Consider the following 19,977-nt stretch of genomic DNA (forward strand, 5'->3'; position numbering starts at 1 on the left):
TTAGTCTGCAGGTTGACGCTCTATCCACTAAGCCAAACTGACTAGGGCTCAGTCTTATTTTTTTAAAGCTAAGAAACAGCAGAAAATTTTAGGCAATTAATTTATTTCCCAGAAACCTGCTTTATTTACTTTATTTTCATTTACTTAGAACTAGTAAAATCAAATTGCAGTTAAAAAACAACAACACAAAACAAGCCTTGGACGGTGTGGCTCAGTGGCTTAAGTATCCTCCCATGCATGCCCCAGGAGGTTACTGGTTTGATTCCTGGTCAGAGCACAAGCCTGGGTTGTGGGCTCCATCCCCCAGTAAAGGTATGCAGGAGGCAACCAATCAATGTTTCTCTCTCATTGATGTTTCTCTCTCTCTTTCCCTTTCTCTCTCTCTCAAATTAATAAAAACATTTAAAAAAAAACAATAGCACAAATATTTATTTTCTTATAGTTCAATAAACCATCCAGCCTACGGGATAAGTAAAAGTAGATATAAAAATAAAATAAAACATTAAAGACAATGTTCCTTAGGGTAAGTAGAGGGGGTTGTACAAACACCAACTCTGTTTCTTAACAAAAACTTACATATAGAAATGTAGTCATTAAACACATTGTTGAGAACCTACTGTCTATGTGGCTAGGCACTTTTCTAGGCACTGGAGATAACTGAGAAAATAAAAACAGTTGATTTGATAAAGCTTGTATTCTCTACAATTTGTCTTTGAATGAACAAAGACAACTAAACTAAACCTCAAAGACAACAACATCTTGCAACATCAATGAAATATAGCTAACTATTATTCCAGGTCAATTTTATTTTATTTTTATTTTTTACCATTTAGAGATTCACAAAACAATCTAAGAAGAATATGGTCTCATGGAGGTGAGCTGTTTAATGTAATTAGTAATTACTGGATAGTACAATTCCTTTAATTTAGTCTGTTGGACTAGCCAAGGGGCAAGTTATAAACCTGTGAGTTATGCAAAGTGAGTTTACATTTGAACTTTCCCCACAATTTAGTCCCTTACATGATGGCATAGAAAATATTTATTTCTTCCCTTCTCTGATAACAAAACTTAAAGACACATTAAAAGGCATGGAAAGTTAGAGATATAATTAAAATGTGATGCCTAGAAGGTGGTATTCCACATTAAATAGACAGATCGCCTTATGAGTCACAGTCCCAATTATAGGTGATGTGGCCAGTCATGAAACACCTCAGATCCTCATTTTCATTCTTGGCCTCTCTACCTCGTTGATAGTGCAGACAAAGTAAGTTAATGTTTATAACTGAACTTCGAAAGCTCTGCACATATACAGAGAATATATAAAATTTAAATATTCACATCTGCTAAATCGGATTTTTAAAGTCAAACAATTAAAATGCCAAAGCTACTCATCAAAAAGGCATTTCAAAATGCTTACCTGTTCTACATTACTTTAAATATAGGTATTTTTTTGCTAACTTTTAGAAAGATATGAAATCAAATAAATTGTTCATACAATTTGAGAAAGGAATTTTGTGTATAGTCCAGTGATATACAAAATAGATGGGTGGTATGAGAAATACAATTGCCTGATGGAACTTTATTGTATTATAACCCTTGGTTTTACCCTATCATTAAACCCTCACCATTTCACACGCATTTAACAAAGATTTATTAATTCTCTAAAATAAAAGCACAAGAATGGTGGGAGATGCTGGAGGGATCACAATGCACTAAGAAACACATGGTGACTGGCCTTTTGGAATTTACACTGTACTATCACATATTACCTGAGATTATTAGAAGAAATGGCCAGAAGGAAATGAGGCAGCAGTGGATTTATTTCAATTACATGATTACAGATTGGAAGATAAGGTATAAAAAAATATTAGTAATTACCAGGGTTCCTTTCACTCTTTACTTTGCAAGAGTTGCTGTACTAGGTGATGTTTGATTGGAATCACACTGAGGAAACAGCCTTGATTCCTCATCAGGAAATACTTTATTATCTATTTTCATGATCTGGGCCAGACCACCTTCAGCGGTAAAGGCATCATACTAACGATAACGAGCCCACACGCGTAGTCTGTTCAGACACAGGAAGTGAGGCGCTGTCCTGCTAGAATGCATCCACTGTCCCTGCCCTGAGAAGTCTTTCTGTGAGCAACCTGCCAACTCCATCTGGATAGACTGCCAGACACCATCACAGAAACAGGAGCATCTTCATGCTTTTGCTACTTTTAAATGCTTTTTGTTACATTAAAATAGAAAGAAATGCTAAGCAAAGCCCCTTTAGCATTCATTGTTTTTTAGGGTTATTGGCTGCTTTTTATGTTTGTGCTTCCATTTTTTCCCTATTTTCTCTTTTCTATTTTCCATGATGAAAAGCACCTCATTCATTTCCCCCTGGAAGGGCAGTGCAACTACAAGGGAACATCTGTGAGGCCAATTAGCTGGGCTGGGAATGTGATATAATTGTTGTTTAAATATATTTAAATTACATGTTAATCGCTATGTCATAATTTATGGGCTTTGAAAATAACTTCTTGTACTTGAGAGCCAAGCCAGATTCTACTTGCTTTTTGCTGTTTTTAGTTTGTGCAGCAAGCTCTTCTCATTGCCTGCCACCTCCCGCCCCCCAACCCCCCACACTTGAAGAGCTGAACTTTAACAGCGGAAAGAATGACAGCTGCAAGTAAATTGGTTGAGAAGAAATTAAGATCCCCACAGTCAGAATGAGCGGGAGTGACCTTAACGTTCTGCCCAGAACAAAGCGCGCCCTCAGTGAAAGGCTTTTGTTTTTCCATTGTGCCACTTTCCGCTGTCCGTCAAAGCCCAGCCTTGCAGACCTTCAGGAAGCAGCCTGGGCGCATCTGTTCAATTAGCTGCTGAGGGGAGTTACTGTGAGCAGCGTGGAGATAGTGGAGGTGGGTTATAAATGGGCAGGTGATAGGGAGAATTTTTTTTTTCCTGGTGGGGTATTTGAAAGGGTGATGGAGAGAATTAAATTTAATTTTGTTGCCATGTCACTGGGACATTGTATGATTAACTGGGACTCAAATGCCAGAGGGTATAAGGAAGGCAAATGCCAGCATATATCAAATACAGTGTGAAAAGCACTTTTACATACATCATGTCCTAAAATTTACTTTTCAGTTGAATGACCAAGATTTCAACCTGTGTTATGACATGCACTGTGTTTCTCATATTCATTGTTTTAATTAAAATGTATTATGTAATATTGTTCTTGGGAAATTTTGAATTGTTAACCAGATGAACTGTGTCTTATGATTTTAAAAATACATATCATACAAATCTATCTCCTCATGAGACAAACAAAAGCACAAGCTTAATGCCTGACTTCCATCTAAATTAAGCATGTTCTTAATGAGAGCCAGTTTTTTTAAAATTTTCAGATAATTGTTTCTATCAATATTAACTATAGGATTAAAGTTTCTAGGGCCAAGAAACACTCCAATCCTTTTAACTAAAATAGCATGTGTCCCTGTAAGATGTTGCTAATGCATCACTACTAATTTATTACATAGACACTACCCATGTAGTAACTTTTAAGGGTTCTCTATTTCATCCTCTCTGACATGTATTCTTTCTTTCTTTCTTTCTTTCTTTCTTTCTTTCTTTCTTTCTTTCTTTCTTTCTTTCTTTCTTTCTTTCTTTCTTGTTTTTTGGCCTGTTTTTTTAAAATTTTTTTATTTTAAATTTTTAAAATTTTTTTATTGTTTTATTGCTTAAAGTATTACAAAGAGTATTATATATGTCTCTTTTCCCCCCACATTTGACAATCCCCTGGCCTCCCCTACCCCTCAGTGTCTTATGTCCATTGGTTATGCTTTATATTCTTAACACTCTGATGGGCATTTTTACATTTTCTCAGGCCAGATAGCTGATGGATTTAATGTTTTTGGCCTTATGTACAATTCCTGTTTCATGGCTCTATCTTTTCCCCTACTGAGTTCAACATAAGAATATTTGAGACATCTAGATTTAGAATCTTCATTTTTCATAGAACAATCAGAAGAAGAAAAAACAAAATGTGGCCATATACAAAACACAGTAAGGACTGGGGTAAGCTTATTGAATCTAGGCAGCTGGCTCACACACACACACACACACTCATACACACACATATACTATATACAAATGCATATATTTCACAAATGTCTTTTGTCTATTTGTGTTTATTTATTAATGTATTTATTTATCTATTTGGTTTAATTATGTAGAACACTGATTTTTTTTTAACAGAAACTAGGTTTTTACTCTACAGACTAAAGTAAGTAAATTAATATTAATGATATATAAAAATATAATAATGATATAATATTGCAAGAAATAAACAAGAAGATAATAATGAACTAATGATCCTAAAGAAATTAACTTGGGCTCTTATCATTTTTTTCACTAACCCTAAAACATTTAATTTTTCTCAGATGTCTCATCCACCCTATTCCTGAAAATTATTTTTAATAAAGGAAAGGTATGAAAGGCATCAGTAAATATAAATGGGAGTCAATGGATTTTAAAAGTTATGGTGACATGGTGCCTTTTATAAACATTAATAATTCCACTTTAAGTCTGTTCTTGAAGTCTCCTTAGTTATAATGTCCATTCTGTTTCATAGATGAATATATGACTTCTCTTAAGAAAACTGATAAATGGGAAGGGAAACTAACACATATCATGTACCTACCATATGCTACAGACAAGTTTAGATTTTATTAATGTTTATAAAGTTTTAAGGTCACTATCATTTTGAAAACCTATGATTCCCCTTTTACAGATAAGAAAACTGAGGATCAGGGAAGTTACAAGTTCTTCCCATGTACATACAGCAGCGGGTGGCTATGTGAATCTATCACCCTCTCATTATGCCACGTGTAGATTTTTGACTTTTCTATTTTCTACTTGTCCTCCCTTTGTCCCTGAATAGTACCTGAATTTTTCTGTCCAGTAAGTTGTCATGGTTTTTCTTTCTTGGGAAAAAAGAATCTCAAAGAAAAATTTAAAAAGCATACTAGCCCTAGCTATAAAATCCTGATAATGCTTTACAGCCTGGCCCCTCGAGCTTATTTGCATTTTAACTAACTATAGGATTTAAGCTGAAAAGGAAACTATAAGAAGAATGTTAAGTGATAATAGGAGACATATATTAAAATTTATATACATGAAAAATATTCTTTCCTAACAGTTTTTTCTTATTGATCTAATATCATAGAGATATATCCCAAAAATGTATACACACACTTTGAATAATTATAAATGCAGGGTTTATTAAAATACATTTCATTTACAAAATTGAGCTATCAACTATTAAAATGTGTATACGTTTTTTGGGACACTGTATATATGTGTGTACACACACACACATACACACACACACACACACATTTACCTACCTTGCCAAGAGCAAAATCAACTCTGAGCAGGAGGAATTTTTTTTATCCTCACCCAAGGATATGTTTATTGATTTTAGAGAGAGGAAGGGAGAGAGAGAGAGAGAGAGAGAGAGATTGCTGTGTAAGAGAAACATCGTGACAGGACAGGTTGCCTCCTGTATGTGCCCCAACTGGGGATCCAACCTGCAACCTAGGTATATGCCCTGCCGGGAAGAACCCACAACCTTTTGGTGTAAGGACAAGGCTCCAACCTATTAAGCCACCCTCCCAGAGTTGGAAATGGTTTGAATAACTGAAGAGCACAATTTTCTATGGCAGCATTCTTGCTTATAATTTATAGTTCCTAGTCCAGGGATTAGTCAATAAATTCCTTTACCTGCTTCACCAAAAATAAGTAAGCTATTGTGTCCCCAGGCAGCCATTCCTGTACCCTTTCCAAATATCATAGAACAAGAGCATATTCCCCTTTAAAACATTCATGGCTAAATGAGTCAACAAAATGAAGGTGAAAATTCCTCCCTTTATATTTTTCTGTTTTAAATCTCTGCTCATATTATTTGATGAAGTAAAAAAAAAAGTATAGTCAAAGTAGAAAAGGTATAAAAATATGATTTCATATTAGTGCCAACATTCCTTAGCTTCATTCAAGATAAGCAGTAAGAATTTTGTCACCATTCTTGAGATTAGTAATCACATGGAATTTATATCTCTTAACCCTGGTGTGAGTTTGAAACATTTTTTGTTTGCTGGTTTCTGGCAACTTTCTCTTGCCTGTTATATTTCTTTTTACAGCCTGTTGTGATATTTGAACCTTTTCTTAATCATCACTTACCTGCTAATTAACACATTCTGCTAGAACTTTAAAGAGGAATTTTAAGCACTTTTAGAAGGTTTTCTTAAAGACCTCCCAGCAGTTCTTTTCAATAAAAGATGGAATGGCTTTTCCCCCTAAATTTTAAACTTATTCTTAAGAATGTCTAGTTCAATTGCAATATCTTTTTTAAAAATCGAAATAAAATTATTAGCCTTTACTGTGTTCAAATTCTTGAGTAGGTTGGTTACGTCTTCAGTGAAGATTGAGGTTGTCTGTCATTCTGCCTGAGTGCTTTTTTTTTTAAATCCAACATCATGAACATTATTTTTGCAGGTTTCTTAGTACATGAACAATACATTGAGGTTGGGAAACTTTTGAAGACAAAAATTCCATAAACCTGGGACAAGTGACCACATGAGGTCCTTCTACCTCTAGGGTTGTATTCTGAAACTTTTTGCCACTATACTAAGTGGCCATTAACAAATTCCTTAATCTCTTGGGCCCTCAGTTCACTTAACTCTGAAAAGAGGAATGGAGCAATAGAAAAGGTAATGAGAAAATTCACTTCCAACTATCAAATTGTTTGTATGTAAAATGAATATTTTGCCTTAAGCCCACAAAACTGATTGTTAAATACTGTAACATGCTATTAGGATTAAAGCAAAGACATCTACATTTTTTTTTTTGCATTAATGTACTTTCCAAGGTGCAGTAATCACTCCTCCTCCCCTTTTTCTAAATGGAATATCTCTGAAGTATCTTAGCCTCTATGCAACACATAGTTGTATGTTTGGGAAGGCAAGATTATGTTCGGCTGTTGACTGGTGAAAATACAACTTTTAAATAAAATGATTGAATTTAAACTTTTAATTTGAGAGATGGAGATACTGATGCTTTAAGAGGTCAGGTTGATTTTCAAGGCACAGGAATGACCATACTAGAGACAGGATTCCCTGAATCCCTACCTTATGTGCATCCCATTATACTTTACAGCCTCCAACTGGCATTTAATAAATGATAAAAAGTCAGTTTTGGAGTTTTTGAGGCACATTTTTTATGTTTTTCAGAAAATTTTTTTTTTTTAACTATTCCTGAAAGGATTGGCCTTAGCCACTATGGTATTTATTTTTAATTTAAAAACACATTGATATACTTTTATTGTGAATTTAATGGAGCTTCTTTTTAAGACGGATATCACTTTTTCTTATTCAATAGGTTATAAGTTTATTAGATAAAATAGAGAAATATGCTAATTAACAGGTCACCCAGACAGGAGGTTGCTTGTGAAGCATCGGGGGTGGGGCGGCAGGGCCCTCGGTGCGCCTGCACTGGGGGAGGACCTGATCAGCAGTGTCCGTGGCTGCTTCAAGGGCTGGAGAGGGAGTGGGCAGTAGCGTGCGATTTTGAATCGCGCGCTGGGCTCCTAGTACCTTCATAATACTAAATACTATACATTAAAGCTGTACATACACGGATTAATTAAAAGCAGAATTTGTTAAAATACTTTATTTACAAAACAGATTGCCTTCCATAGAGAGGGAGTATGTTATTTAAATATCTATATACTAGAGGCCTTGTGCACGAAAATCGTGCACAAGGGGGAAGGGGGACCCCTCAGTCCGGCCTGCACCCTCTCCAATTCGGGATCCCCCGGGGAATGTCCGACTGCCAATTTGTTCCCGCACTTTTACCAGCTCCATTGTTGTTTTTCTTTTCATGCTTAAACCCATTGGAATTAGTAGGTATTCAAAGCGTGTATACCTTTTGGTGGGACACCCTGTATATCTCTAGTCAGCAGTGAAAGGAACCAACAGCGGGTTTGGAACCCCCCAGACAGGGAACCTTGCTCACTCCCCGCATATCTCCCCATTGCACTCCCCACATGTCTCCCTCGGCGGCCGGCCTAGGAGGCTTGGCTTCCTTCATCACCCTTGGGTGGTGGCCATGGAGCTGGCCAGAGCAGGCAGGAGGCTTGGCTTCCTTCATCGCCTCAGGGAGACTTGGCTTGGGTGGTGGCCACGGAGCAGGGTGGAGCAGGCGGGAGGCTTGGCTTCCTTCGTTGCCCTGGGGAGACTTGGCTTGGGCAGCGATGAAGGAAGCCAAGCACTGGTGACAAAGGAAGCCCAGCCTCGCGCCCGCTCCACCCAGCTCTGTGGTTCCGGCCGGCGCTGCCATCTTTGTGGCTATGGGCACCACAATCTTTGTGGCTATGGGCGCTGCCAACTTTGTTGTGGAGTGATGGTTAATTTGCATATTATCATTTTATTACTATAGATATAAAAGCCTAAGCCACCATTACAATGGAACAACCAGAACGGCCGATCACTATGACCCACACTGAGCACGCAGGCAAGTGAGTGGTTAGGAGCAAGCAGGCAGGCAGGCAAGTGGGTAGGAGCGAGCAGGCAGGCAGGCAAGCAAGCGGGTAGGAGCAAGCAGTCCCAATTGCAAGAGGGATGTCTGACAGTTGGATGTCTGACTGCAGGGATCAGGCCTAAACTGGCAGTAGGACATCCCCCGAGGGGTCCCATATTACAAGAGGACACAAGCTGTGCTGATCCCCCCCCCCACGTGCACAAATTTTGTGCACTGGGCCTCTAGTTCTACTTATAAAATTCAGTTATTAAAAAATAGATATATGCATTTTTTTACCGTAATGGTAAATGGTGTTTATGTCTATCTAAAACTATAAAATGAGAGGAGGTCTGGGGATTACAGAAATAGTTTTAAAAATTAAGGAATTTATAGGGCAGGTTTAAAATAAGAAACAAGAACATGAAAACATTCTGAATTTGAATGACATTATTTTAGAATTTAAAATTCTATGCCTTGGCTTGAGTATAATACAGGGTGGGCAAAAATAGATTTATAGTTTTTCATATGGAAAATAATACCATGATTAATAAATAATAATACAAGAATAAACTTTATGCTTCGTGTACTCATAACTATAAACCTAAACCTACTTTTGCCCCAGCCTGTATGTTTTCTTTTGTACTACTGGTAAAGACTTTAGCCTGGCCAGCATGGCTCAGTGGTTGAGGGTCAACCTATGAACCAGGGATCACGTTTGATTCTAGGTCAGGCCACATGTCTGGGTTGTGGCTCAGGTGCAGGAGGCAGCCAATCAACGGTTCTCTCTCATCATTGATGTTTCTATCTCTCTCTCCCTTCCCCTTCTTCTCTGAAATCAATAAAAGTATATTTTTAAAAAGACATTTAAATCACAATTTTAGGCTTTGTGTGTGTGCATGTGCACATGTGTATGTGTATACATATCTGTATGTATTCATACACACACTAAGAAAATTAACAGCTTAAAACCAGATAGCAAAGGTATATTTAACCTACTCAAACTAAGACATTTTGTTTTATAGGCTATTAGCTCATTTGTGAGCTTGTATTTGCTTTATTTTTCCATTCTTCACATGTGGATATTATTTATCAGCAAATGACTCTTGTTCACTAAAACACTATATATGAGAGTGTTCAACTTAGAATTATTTCTTTAGTGGTTATTTGGAGTCATTTTATTTACTTGCAAATAATAAGGCAATAATAAAATATTCTATATTTTAACCTCCCCCTTAGCAATAATCTAAGCTCGAGAAGTTTTATTATATATTCAAAATAACAATGACAATTTTTAAGCTAACCTAAATTAAGAGAATGTAAAAATTATGAGGAGCATAGTTTGTGTAGTGACAGATAGAAAACAAATAATATATAAAATAGAATTGTAAATTTTATAAAATGAAATCTGCCATTTAAATTGATTTTGTGTCCTATATGATAGGTGTTGGCAATTTAACATAATACAGATAAGGTTTTCAGTGTTCATGTCATTTCAGTGTGGACCAGACTGGAAATATCTTCAGTTATGATAGTTTTATGCAAATTGTTTACCAGATAAAAAGTTAATTTGCAACAATGGCTGATTCATCTAACTATTGCTCTTTAAGCTACCAGGTGGCACAAGCTGTTGATGTAAGTAGCAAGACTTCTAACAGTCCACCTGGAATTAGGACAGCTGGTTGGTGTGAGCTGATCTGAATAATATACTGTGGATACTTGGGTACAGCTACTGACAGAGCAAACAGCACATGGCTGTCCCATCAGCCCAGAGCAAACACCAGTTACATTTCACAGAAACAGGCTGGTATTTACAACTGCTTTGAGCCAAAATGAATATCGGATTGAAGGAAGCAACCCAAGAGAAAAAAGCTCTTCCCAAAGCCCCCAAATATCTTTTTGCTGCATATTAAAAGGAAAAAGAAAAGACACAAAGAACTCCTTCATCTATTTGTAAAACACTTTGGAATTTCCTAAAATTAAAAAAAAAAAAATGACCAATACTTTCTTAGTTTTCTATTTATATTCTAGATTAGCCAAGACCACGGTCATAATAATTTTTCTTTAAGTTCTAAAATGGCTAAAAATTTAATAAAGAAATATAAAGAAGGCAAACTATAAAATAGACCTGAAACAAGAGAATCCAGTTTAAATCTAACATGGATGCCAGAAATCACTGAATCACATTCTATTTTCAGCTAAGGTAATAGAGATGGCAAGTGATTTTTTTCTCAAGATCACACAGAAATCAATAGGCTTAATTAGAAAAACATTTTATGGTTTATTATGGCTAGGAAAAAAATCTACTTGAAATACCTAGATTAGGTTTGCTTAACTGAGTTAAGGGCAACCCAGGTGAAACTCTAAAGCAGGTGAAGTCTGATCTCAACATTTCCTCTCCATGGTTGACTTCTCAATTGCAGGCCCATGAGTCTTGACTTATGCCTAACAGACTCCAGAGCCCACTGATTGCTGCCCTAGTTCTACAGGAAATGTGACTATATCTATTATTGTCCTCCTGCCAAAGAGGGAACGTTCTGAGTCAGTAACTCACTTCAAAATGGTCCTCGCTTACCTGCACTCTTATCCTTTAGGGAACTGCCTCTCGCTGGCCACAGAGCATCCATGTAGTCTGATTAATTTTGGGAATATTTCTCATATTGGTGTTAGTAGATCATAATGGCCCTGCATCAGATACCACTGAACAACTGAATACCAATTTCTACCCATATAATTAACTGTTGGCCTGACTTCTCAATTTGGAATGTTCCATAGCATTTCAAGTGTCACATTTCCAAAACTAAAATGAACATCTCTTTTCCCTACACCAAATCTAATTCTCTTATCTTTCTTGATTTGGTGAATGGCATCAACCACTTAGCTACTTGTACTAGTCAAATATCTTATTTCATCTTTGACTCCTCTATTTTAGTCTTCCTTTCTAAGCATCCAAGGTCGAACGTCTTAACACCTTGAGAACCCAACCATCCTCTCCATTCACACTACCTCAGTTGTGGCTAAGGTGTTATATAATTTATTATTCTAACAGTAATACTTTGAGAGCAATAAACTGCGGTTAACGATTAAACCAGGATAATAAGAGCAAACCGGGACTCCCTGGCAACAACAAGCTCATGTGATAAACATAATTATGACATAATTTCTTAACTAGAGTATTTTAATAGTTGCTCAATGGGTCTCCTCAACCTTGGTCCTTCTCTTCACTCCACTCTAATACTCACACTTCAGTCTCCTGCTTTAAAAACTATAATTCTTTATTGCCTCAGGCTAAATCAAGTCTCAATTTCTTATGACATTGAAGGCATTTAGTAGCTATTGTCTTTGTCAGTTTGTCCAGCCTCACCCTTGGCTCCCTCAGTTACCTCCATGGTCCAGTACCTCTTTCACCTCCAGGCCTCTGCCCAAGAGCATTTCCACATGCTTTTTCTAGCTTATTGGTCTTCATTATAGGTCTATGCCATGGAAAATCATCACTGCAGTGACTGCATTTCACTACTGCTTTAAAAAATGTATCAAGAACTTACGTGCCCTATATAAGTAATTCATCAACTATATTTGAATTGAAGAAGTGCTTGAGGAGAACCAAGATGGCGGCATAGGTTAACGCCGGAGTTTGCTGCTTTGAACAACTACTTCAAAAGTGAAACTAAAACACGGAACGGACATCACCCAGAACCACAGGAACGCTGGCTGAGTGGAAGTCCTACAACTAGGAGGAAAGAGAAACGCACACGGACACTCAGAGGAGGCGCAGTGGTGAAGTCAAATTCTGAGGTGCGGAGTGCGCGGAGCGGGCTGGCGGCGGAGGGCGCGGTTGTTGTTTTCAATCGGGAGGGAGTCGCAGACTCTGAGCTCCAGATCCGGGCGAGTCTTTAGGGACCCAGACTCAAACGGGATAAGCGGGACTGTCTGGCTTCGGTCAGAGCGAGTGCAGCTTTCTCTCCCAGCTTTGCAGCGGGTGCTGGGACTCAGAGAGGCAGAGCCCCTGGGGACAGGACTGAGAGCCGCCATAACTGCTCTCTCCGGCCCACCCTGTTGATCCTGTGCGACCCGCCCCGCCCAAGCCCTGCACAGAGGCATTTGCCGGATAGCCTCAGGCAAAGGCTAGATTAGCACCTCCCTAGAGGACAGAAGTTCTCTCACTGCTGACACAGCTGATTCTCATAGCCACTTGGCCTGGAGGTCAAACCCTCCCTGGAATTAGCTACAACAATCAAGATTTAACTATAAGACTTCGAACAAAGACCACTAGGGGGTACACCAAGGAAGCATAACAAAATGCGGAGACAAAGAAACAGGACAAAATTGTCAATGGAAGAAATAGAGTTCAGAACCACACTTTTAAGGTCTCTAAAGAACTGTTTAGAAGCTGTCGATAAACTTAATGAGATCTACACGAAAACTAATAAGACCCTCGATCTTATATTGGGGAACCAACGAGAAATTAAGCATACACGGACTGAAATAACGAATATTATACAGACGCCCGACAGCAGACCAGAGGAGCGCAAGAATCAAGTCAATGATTTGAAATGCGAGGAAGCAAAAAACATCCAACCGGAAAAGCAAAATGAAAAAAGAATCCAAAAATGCGAGGATAGTGTAAGGAGCCTCTGGGACAGCTTCAAGCGTACCAACATCAGAATTATAGGGGTGCCAGAAGATGAGAGAGAGCAAGATATTGAAAACCTATTTGAAGAAATAATGACAGAAAACTTCCCCCACCTGGTGAAAGAAATGGACTTACAGGTCCAAGAAGCGCGGAGAACCCCAAACAAAAGGAATCCAAAGAGGACCACACCAAGACACATCATAATTAAAATGCCAAGAGCAAAAGATAAAGAGAGAATCTTAAAAACAGCAAGAGAAAGAAACTCAGTTACCTACAAGGGAATACCCATACGACTGTCAGCTGATTTCTCAACAGAAACTTTGCAGGCCAGAAGGGAGTGGCAAGAAATATTCAAAGTGATGAATACCAAGAACCTACAACCAAGATTACTTTATCCAGCAAAGCTATCATTCAGAATTGAAGGTCAGATAAAGAGCTTCACAGATAAGGAAAAGCTAAAGGAGTTCATCACCACCAAACCAGGATTATATGAAATGCTGAAAGGTATCCTTTAAGAAGAGGAAGAGGAAGAAAAAGGTAAAGATACACATTATGAACAACAAATATGCATCTATCAACAAGTGAATCTAAGAATCAAGTGAATTAATAATCTGATGAAGAGAATGAACTGTTGATTATAATAGAATCAGGGACATAGAAAGGGAATGGACTGACTATTCTTGGGGGGGAAAGGGGTGTGGGAGATGTGGGAAGAGACTGGACAAAAATCGTGCACCTATGGATGAGGACAGTGGGTGGGGAGTGAGGGCGGAGGGTGGGGCGGGAACTGGGAGGAGGGGAGTTATGGGGGGGAAAAAAAGAGGAACAAATGTAATAATCTGAACAATAAAGATTTAATTAAAAAAAAAACTATATTTGAATTGCTTATTTACTTCATAGTATGTCTTTTTTCCTTAGACTCTAAACCTTCTTAGAAGAGGATTTACTCTAATTTGTCCACATATTCTTCCCTGATACTTAGCACAGGCCAGAGACAGGGGCATGGTGAATGTTCAGTAAAGGTCTCTGAATCAAAGGCTGGACACATAGGAAGATACATTAAACCCAAGAGTGTCTCTATCGATGTGAATCCCAGGGACTCCATTGAGCCATTCAGATATGTTTTAAATAATATAGGATTTTAGCACTCCTCAAATTATATATTACACAGGTCTTACTCTTCAGATAGTCCAGGGAAATCCTAAGTTGAAAATTGAACCCCAAACAATGATCTGAATATTACATCTCATCTAGTATACTCACTCTTCCTATCAATTGGTTACTATATCTAGAGGCACTGTTTGAAATATTAATTCTAATAGCAAAAAAAAGTATTCCTACCAACAGTGAATGTTTCCAAATACAATGGACATTTCACATCTAGTTATAAAACTTCAGGATTCTATCATGAGCATGACAGCACTCCCTGGAGACATCTCCGTGTTTTCTACTGCTTTGGAGGTCTAGAAAGCTCAGGCTTCTGCCTGAAGAATATAAATTGTTAACTACGGACAAAAGGAAAGACAGACCTTGAGGATAAATTGCCTGTAGGCAGATGGAAAATGTAGTTTGGGCTCATAAAATTAAACACAAATCCTTACAAGTATCTTTTTAAAGTAGTACATACCACCCATCTATATTTCTACACCAAGGAGAATTGCACAGACACCTATAAGGAAGAATCACTTAAAAATTTTCAAAATGCATTTTTAAGATAATTGTGGCTGAAGAGTATAGTTATAAGTAATTGAAATTCTAAATAAAAATTATAGAGTGTGGTCTCTAGAAAGAGAAGAAGCTGCACTTGTGGGAAAAGCACTGCCTCCCAACAGCTCTGCTGCTGGAGATGAGTGTTCCTCAAAGCATAGTGTTTGTTCTCATCTGTAAAATGGGAATAATGTCTGTCCTGCCTGCTTTATGAGTTTCATAGGTTCATGTTCTTGTTACATAAAATAAAATAATGTATTATATGCATGTACAACTGGTACTATTTCTAGTCAGTTAGAGGAAATACAGCTGGATGCTAACTTGTCCAACATTCATACAAACCATACTAAATGCTGCAAACCAAATAAGCATACATTTCTTATATACCAGAATAACATTATTTTTTCTTATATACCAGAATAAAAGTGTTCATTCAGCTACATGTTTATGTGTAGTGATAGAGGTTTATTGAAAATTTAGAATCTCATTTCATTTGAAACAAATATGAGAAGTGTTTGGTATTATGGAAGTAAATAAAATAATGGGAAATAATTTAAAAGTTTTATTTGAATGCGTATTAATTACTACATCAAAAAGACATTGTAAAACATTCCTTTGAAAATTAAAATTAATGATATGCTTTTCTTTGTGCATCAGTAAATCAAAGCAAGACCCTTTAGAACTCTTTTTCCATTTAGTCTCAGAAAGTTACATATTAAATGTCCAATGATAAAATCCTTAGCCAACTAAAATAAATTAACTGAACAACCTAACAGTAGAGATTATGATAAACTGAAATGAAATCTTCATGACTTTCATTTTCTTTAGAAGATGATGGTGAGAGTCAATGAAATACAAACATTAGAAATTCATATTTCCGCAGAATATGTGTTGGCCTTGATTTTCTTGAATCGCTTCTACTGAACACTTGAATGCATCCAGACAGACTCCTAATAAGAAATGCCTCAGAATTCATGCTGAGGCATTGTCAACAGGCCAAGGAGAAATCCTCAGTGCTGAACATGTGCTTAGATGAATTTTTTTCTTCTCTGGGATGGCTAATATTTTTCAGGGAAAACTGGCACATTAAGAGAGACAAATAGTAATGCAGGAAATGTTTGAACTCTCTTACCCTGTCTGGTGGAAAAAGAATTTCTCTTTCACCTCTTTAATAAATTAATATTGGAAGCATTTTATAGATTTTATGAGCATATTAAAGACTTGCAAGAAAAACATGACTCCAAAAGAAAATAGCTAAGTTACAATAAAGTGCTTAGATTTGCAACCTGAAAAAAAACAACAACTTAATAAATGATCTGGAGTTGGGAAAAATAAAATAGATTAGACTTTCCTACATATTATAAATCCCAGGCTTTCTTCCAAGGACTACCCTACCAAACAAACAAAAAATGTACTAGACAGGTAAGACAGGCCTCTGGTATATTTCCCAGGCCGCCTTGTCCTGTATTATACACTAGCACAGATTATTACTTATTATTTTAAAGGAAGATTTTAAGCCAAGGTGAAGCTATGTTCTGACAGAAAATATTAATACTTGATCTTATTAATACAATCACAAAGAAAAGAATGGCTGTCTTTCTTGCCATATGTCTTTAGTGTTAGGTTCCCCAGGCTTTCTTAGGAACCTTTACTGTTTTTATTATTTATACATATATCCAAGAGTTTTAGAAACTGTTTTTAATTCATCTGAATCATCTTTTAGGACAACAAGCTCCTCCTGAAATACATAACCAACCAGTTGTATTAGTGTCTTGTCTTTTATTTCTCCCAAATTTTCTTATCTAAGTATTTAAAAGATAACCAGTAGTCCAGATTTTGCAAAAACAGTAAAGGAGAAGTGGACATTTTGATAAGTCCTAGGTTTGATCTCTTAAAGTCTTAGTGAAAGGTCTGGCATTCACCAAAGTTCAGGTAAGAACCATTGATAGGGGCAGAAATAGAATAGTGGGAACCAGCTAGAATTGTAAGAAAAAATAATCACACTCTGTTAACTGTTATTGTTTTATTCTGATTAAGAAAGGCACATTCTAACCTGACTGGCAGTTGCCTCTGGGACCTGGGAAACTCTTCTGGAAATGCAGCCCATCCTCCCCATTTGGAGCTGCCTATTATCATGGAAAGATTAACAATATTGTTGCAGAAACCAGAATTGCAAGCCCTTTGAAGGCCCAGGCCTTTGCATATCACTAAGCCCTTTGAAGACCCAAGCCCTTTTGCATATCTGTAAACTGTCCATTTGCCCTTTTTGCCTACTTCCCATATACTCTTTGTCCTTCTACCCCAGGGGTCCTCAAACTAAGGCCCACGGGCCACATGCAAATACAAGTATTGTATTTGTTCCCGCTTTATTTTTTTACTTCAAAATAAGATATGTGCAATGTGCATAGGAATTTGTTCATAGTTTTTTTTTAAACTATAGTCCGGCCCTCCAACGGTCTGAGGGACAGTGAACTGGCCCCCTGTTTAAAAAGTTTGAGGACCCCTGTTCTACTCAATATAAGCGCTGGCTTATGGTGGAGTGCAGAGCAGCTTTTTATAGATGACCTGGTGCTCTCCTGTACTGCCTGCAGTATTGGAATAAATGCTCATCTATGATTCAGCCCTGTCTCTGCTTAATTGCCTCAAGTAGTGACAGGCAGCACAGACCCATTGACTGTCCAGTTACGTAATCAGAAGTAATATTTGCACACAGACGGCACTTACAGGATTTTTATCCAGTCGGTTGCCATACAAAAGCATATTGCATGTGAATTATGCAGGAGGAGAAGATATTTCCTACACAGCTTGATTCAAGACCAGGTTGTGAATTATTTGCTTTGAATTACCTTCACATTCTCCTGCTTGAAAATTCTGGTCAAGAGAAGAGCAAAAACAAGCAGCAAGCTCATCCTAAGCATTTGGTCAGGTTTACCAGCCCACAGATGAAATTTTTTAAAATGCTTAATTGTCCTCCTTCACAAGGGAGGAAGGAAGCACAATAAATAAAGGGTTCTCTGCTATATTAAATTTTGGCCTACACCATCATCTTGAATTTCTAAACAGAGAAGACCCAAAGGAAGCTTTCACTATCATGCTATTTGAAACCAAGAACAAGTTCATTCCCCTTAGCCATTTCATCTACACGTTTTCTCACTTTTACCAAGGGTGAATTTAACTTAAAGCACAAAGCTTAAAACTTCAGGCCCTCCATTGCGTAGCCTGGAAAGAGCTCAATTCATAGGTTCACGTGATTTGGTAAATTTGAGATTTTTATTTTTATTTTTGCGTTCATTTTCTTAAAGGCTCCACCCCTACTCCCAATGATGTATCTGGCTCCACAAACACCTCATTCCATCCATGCTCTACCCCCCGCTTTTCAGGGAATGTTTCCTACAGTTTATTCTTGACCAGAAATCTGGCACTCACCAACAGCCATCCTGTCCAACCAGAGGCTTAATATGCTTTCTCGTGGGGCTGTTCATTCCATGTTTCAATTTAGGCATCAGAGCCAGGGTTAATATGCTGTAAGCTCCCACAGCTTCAAATAACTCTTCCAAATTCATTCAAACCCCCCCGCTTCTTGAGGTTCATGCTAAATAATTACACGATAGGCCCTTATTCTTGTGGTTATCATTACAGGCACTTTCCCACACTCAGATTGTTCATTGGTAACACTCAGATTGCTCAGCGATATCTGACTCATTTCTAACCCCTTTCACCATGAATGACACTGAATATCTAAGCACCATAGTTTCCTCCTGGTCTGAAATCTTATCACTTCTTCAGTTTACCTACCAGATAGCCATATCTTGACATCACCAGAAAAAACATCTTGTTGTAGAATCTTTAAAAATAGCCTTTTATCTGGCCACAGCCACCTCTTCATTCACTTAGTTGATTTTCTTTTTCTAATTCAATCATTTCTGCCTCCCCTCCTGCCCCCCCGCTTTGAGGACTCCTCAATTAATTCCTTGACACTTTTATTTTACCTGCATGAGCTTTGAAGTAAGCTACACATGGGTCTGAATCCTCATCTTTTTGTTAATGTTATACTTTATAAGAATGTATATACTCCTAGCTGGTTTAGTTCAGTGGATAGAGAGACAGCCCATGGATTGAAGGGCCCTGGTTTGATTCTGGACAAGGGCACGCACTTGAGGTGTACCTCAGTTGCTGGCAAAATCCCCTGCCCCGGCTGGCACAGGTGGGAGGCAACTGGTTGATATGTCTTTCTCACATCAATGTTTCTCTCTCTGCCTCTCCCCCTCCCTTTCACACTCTCTAAAAATAAATGGAAATATATCATCAATTGAGAATTTAACAACAACAACAAAGGAATGTATATAAAGGGAAGCCTATTTGACACTCAGTTCATATTTGGGACATGATTATATATATAAGTATGTAGATAAGAAGATCATTAGAAGGGTAGACAGATGAGAGATAGATTTAAAAAAAGAAGAACTTACCTATGCTATATGGTTAAGTACTTCATTGATCCTCAATACAACCTTTAGTTTCTTCAATTTCTGTATTGTTCGGTACAGTGGTCTTACCAGCTCTCAACTCTTGATGTGTCAAATAATTTTTCTCTCCCTTGCTCATAGTCCCCGTGGTACAATGAACAATTATGCATTTAAGTAGAGAGGTGCCTCTAAAAAGCTACATTTCTACCTTTGTTGAGTCTCAAGATTTACTGGCCTATAATTAGTCTTTGTTCATATCCCTTACCACTGCATTTTTAAAAAGTACATATGTTTCTTGATCTCAGAGAGGAAGTGAGAGGGAGGGAGAGAGAGTAACATCAATGATGAGAGAGAATCCTTGATCAGATGCTTCCCACCTGCCCACACTTAGGATCCAGCCCACAATCCGGGCATGTGCCCTGACCTGGAATCGAACTATCACCTCCTGGTTCATAGGTTGATCAGCTCAACCACTGAGCCATGCTGGCTGGGATTATCACTGCATTTTTTTTTCCATAAGCTTCACCAATTTCTTAAAGCTTTGAAACACATCTCTGTTCTTCTCCCTCTCTGAAAAAAACCTTGCTGTCTGTATAGTTGAATATAATC

General features: G+C 37.7%; 1 protein-coding gene across 1 annotated transcript in view; it reads right to left on the reverse strand.

The window, feature by feature from the left end:
* Positions 1-19,977, reverse strand: part of ERBB4 (erb-b2 receptor tyrosine kinase 4) — a 922,327-nt gene that overhangs the window by 13,808 nt on the left and 888,542 nt on the right. The window lies entirely within an intron of this gene.

This window comes from Myotis daubentonii, chromosome 7 (assembly GCF_963259705.1).
Source record: "Myotis daubentonii chromosome 7, mMyoDau2.1, whole genome shotgun sequence".
Classification (NCBI taxonomy): Eukaryota; Metazoa; Chordata; class Mammalia; order Chiroptera; family Vespertilionidae; genus Myotis; species Myotis daubentonii.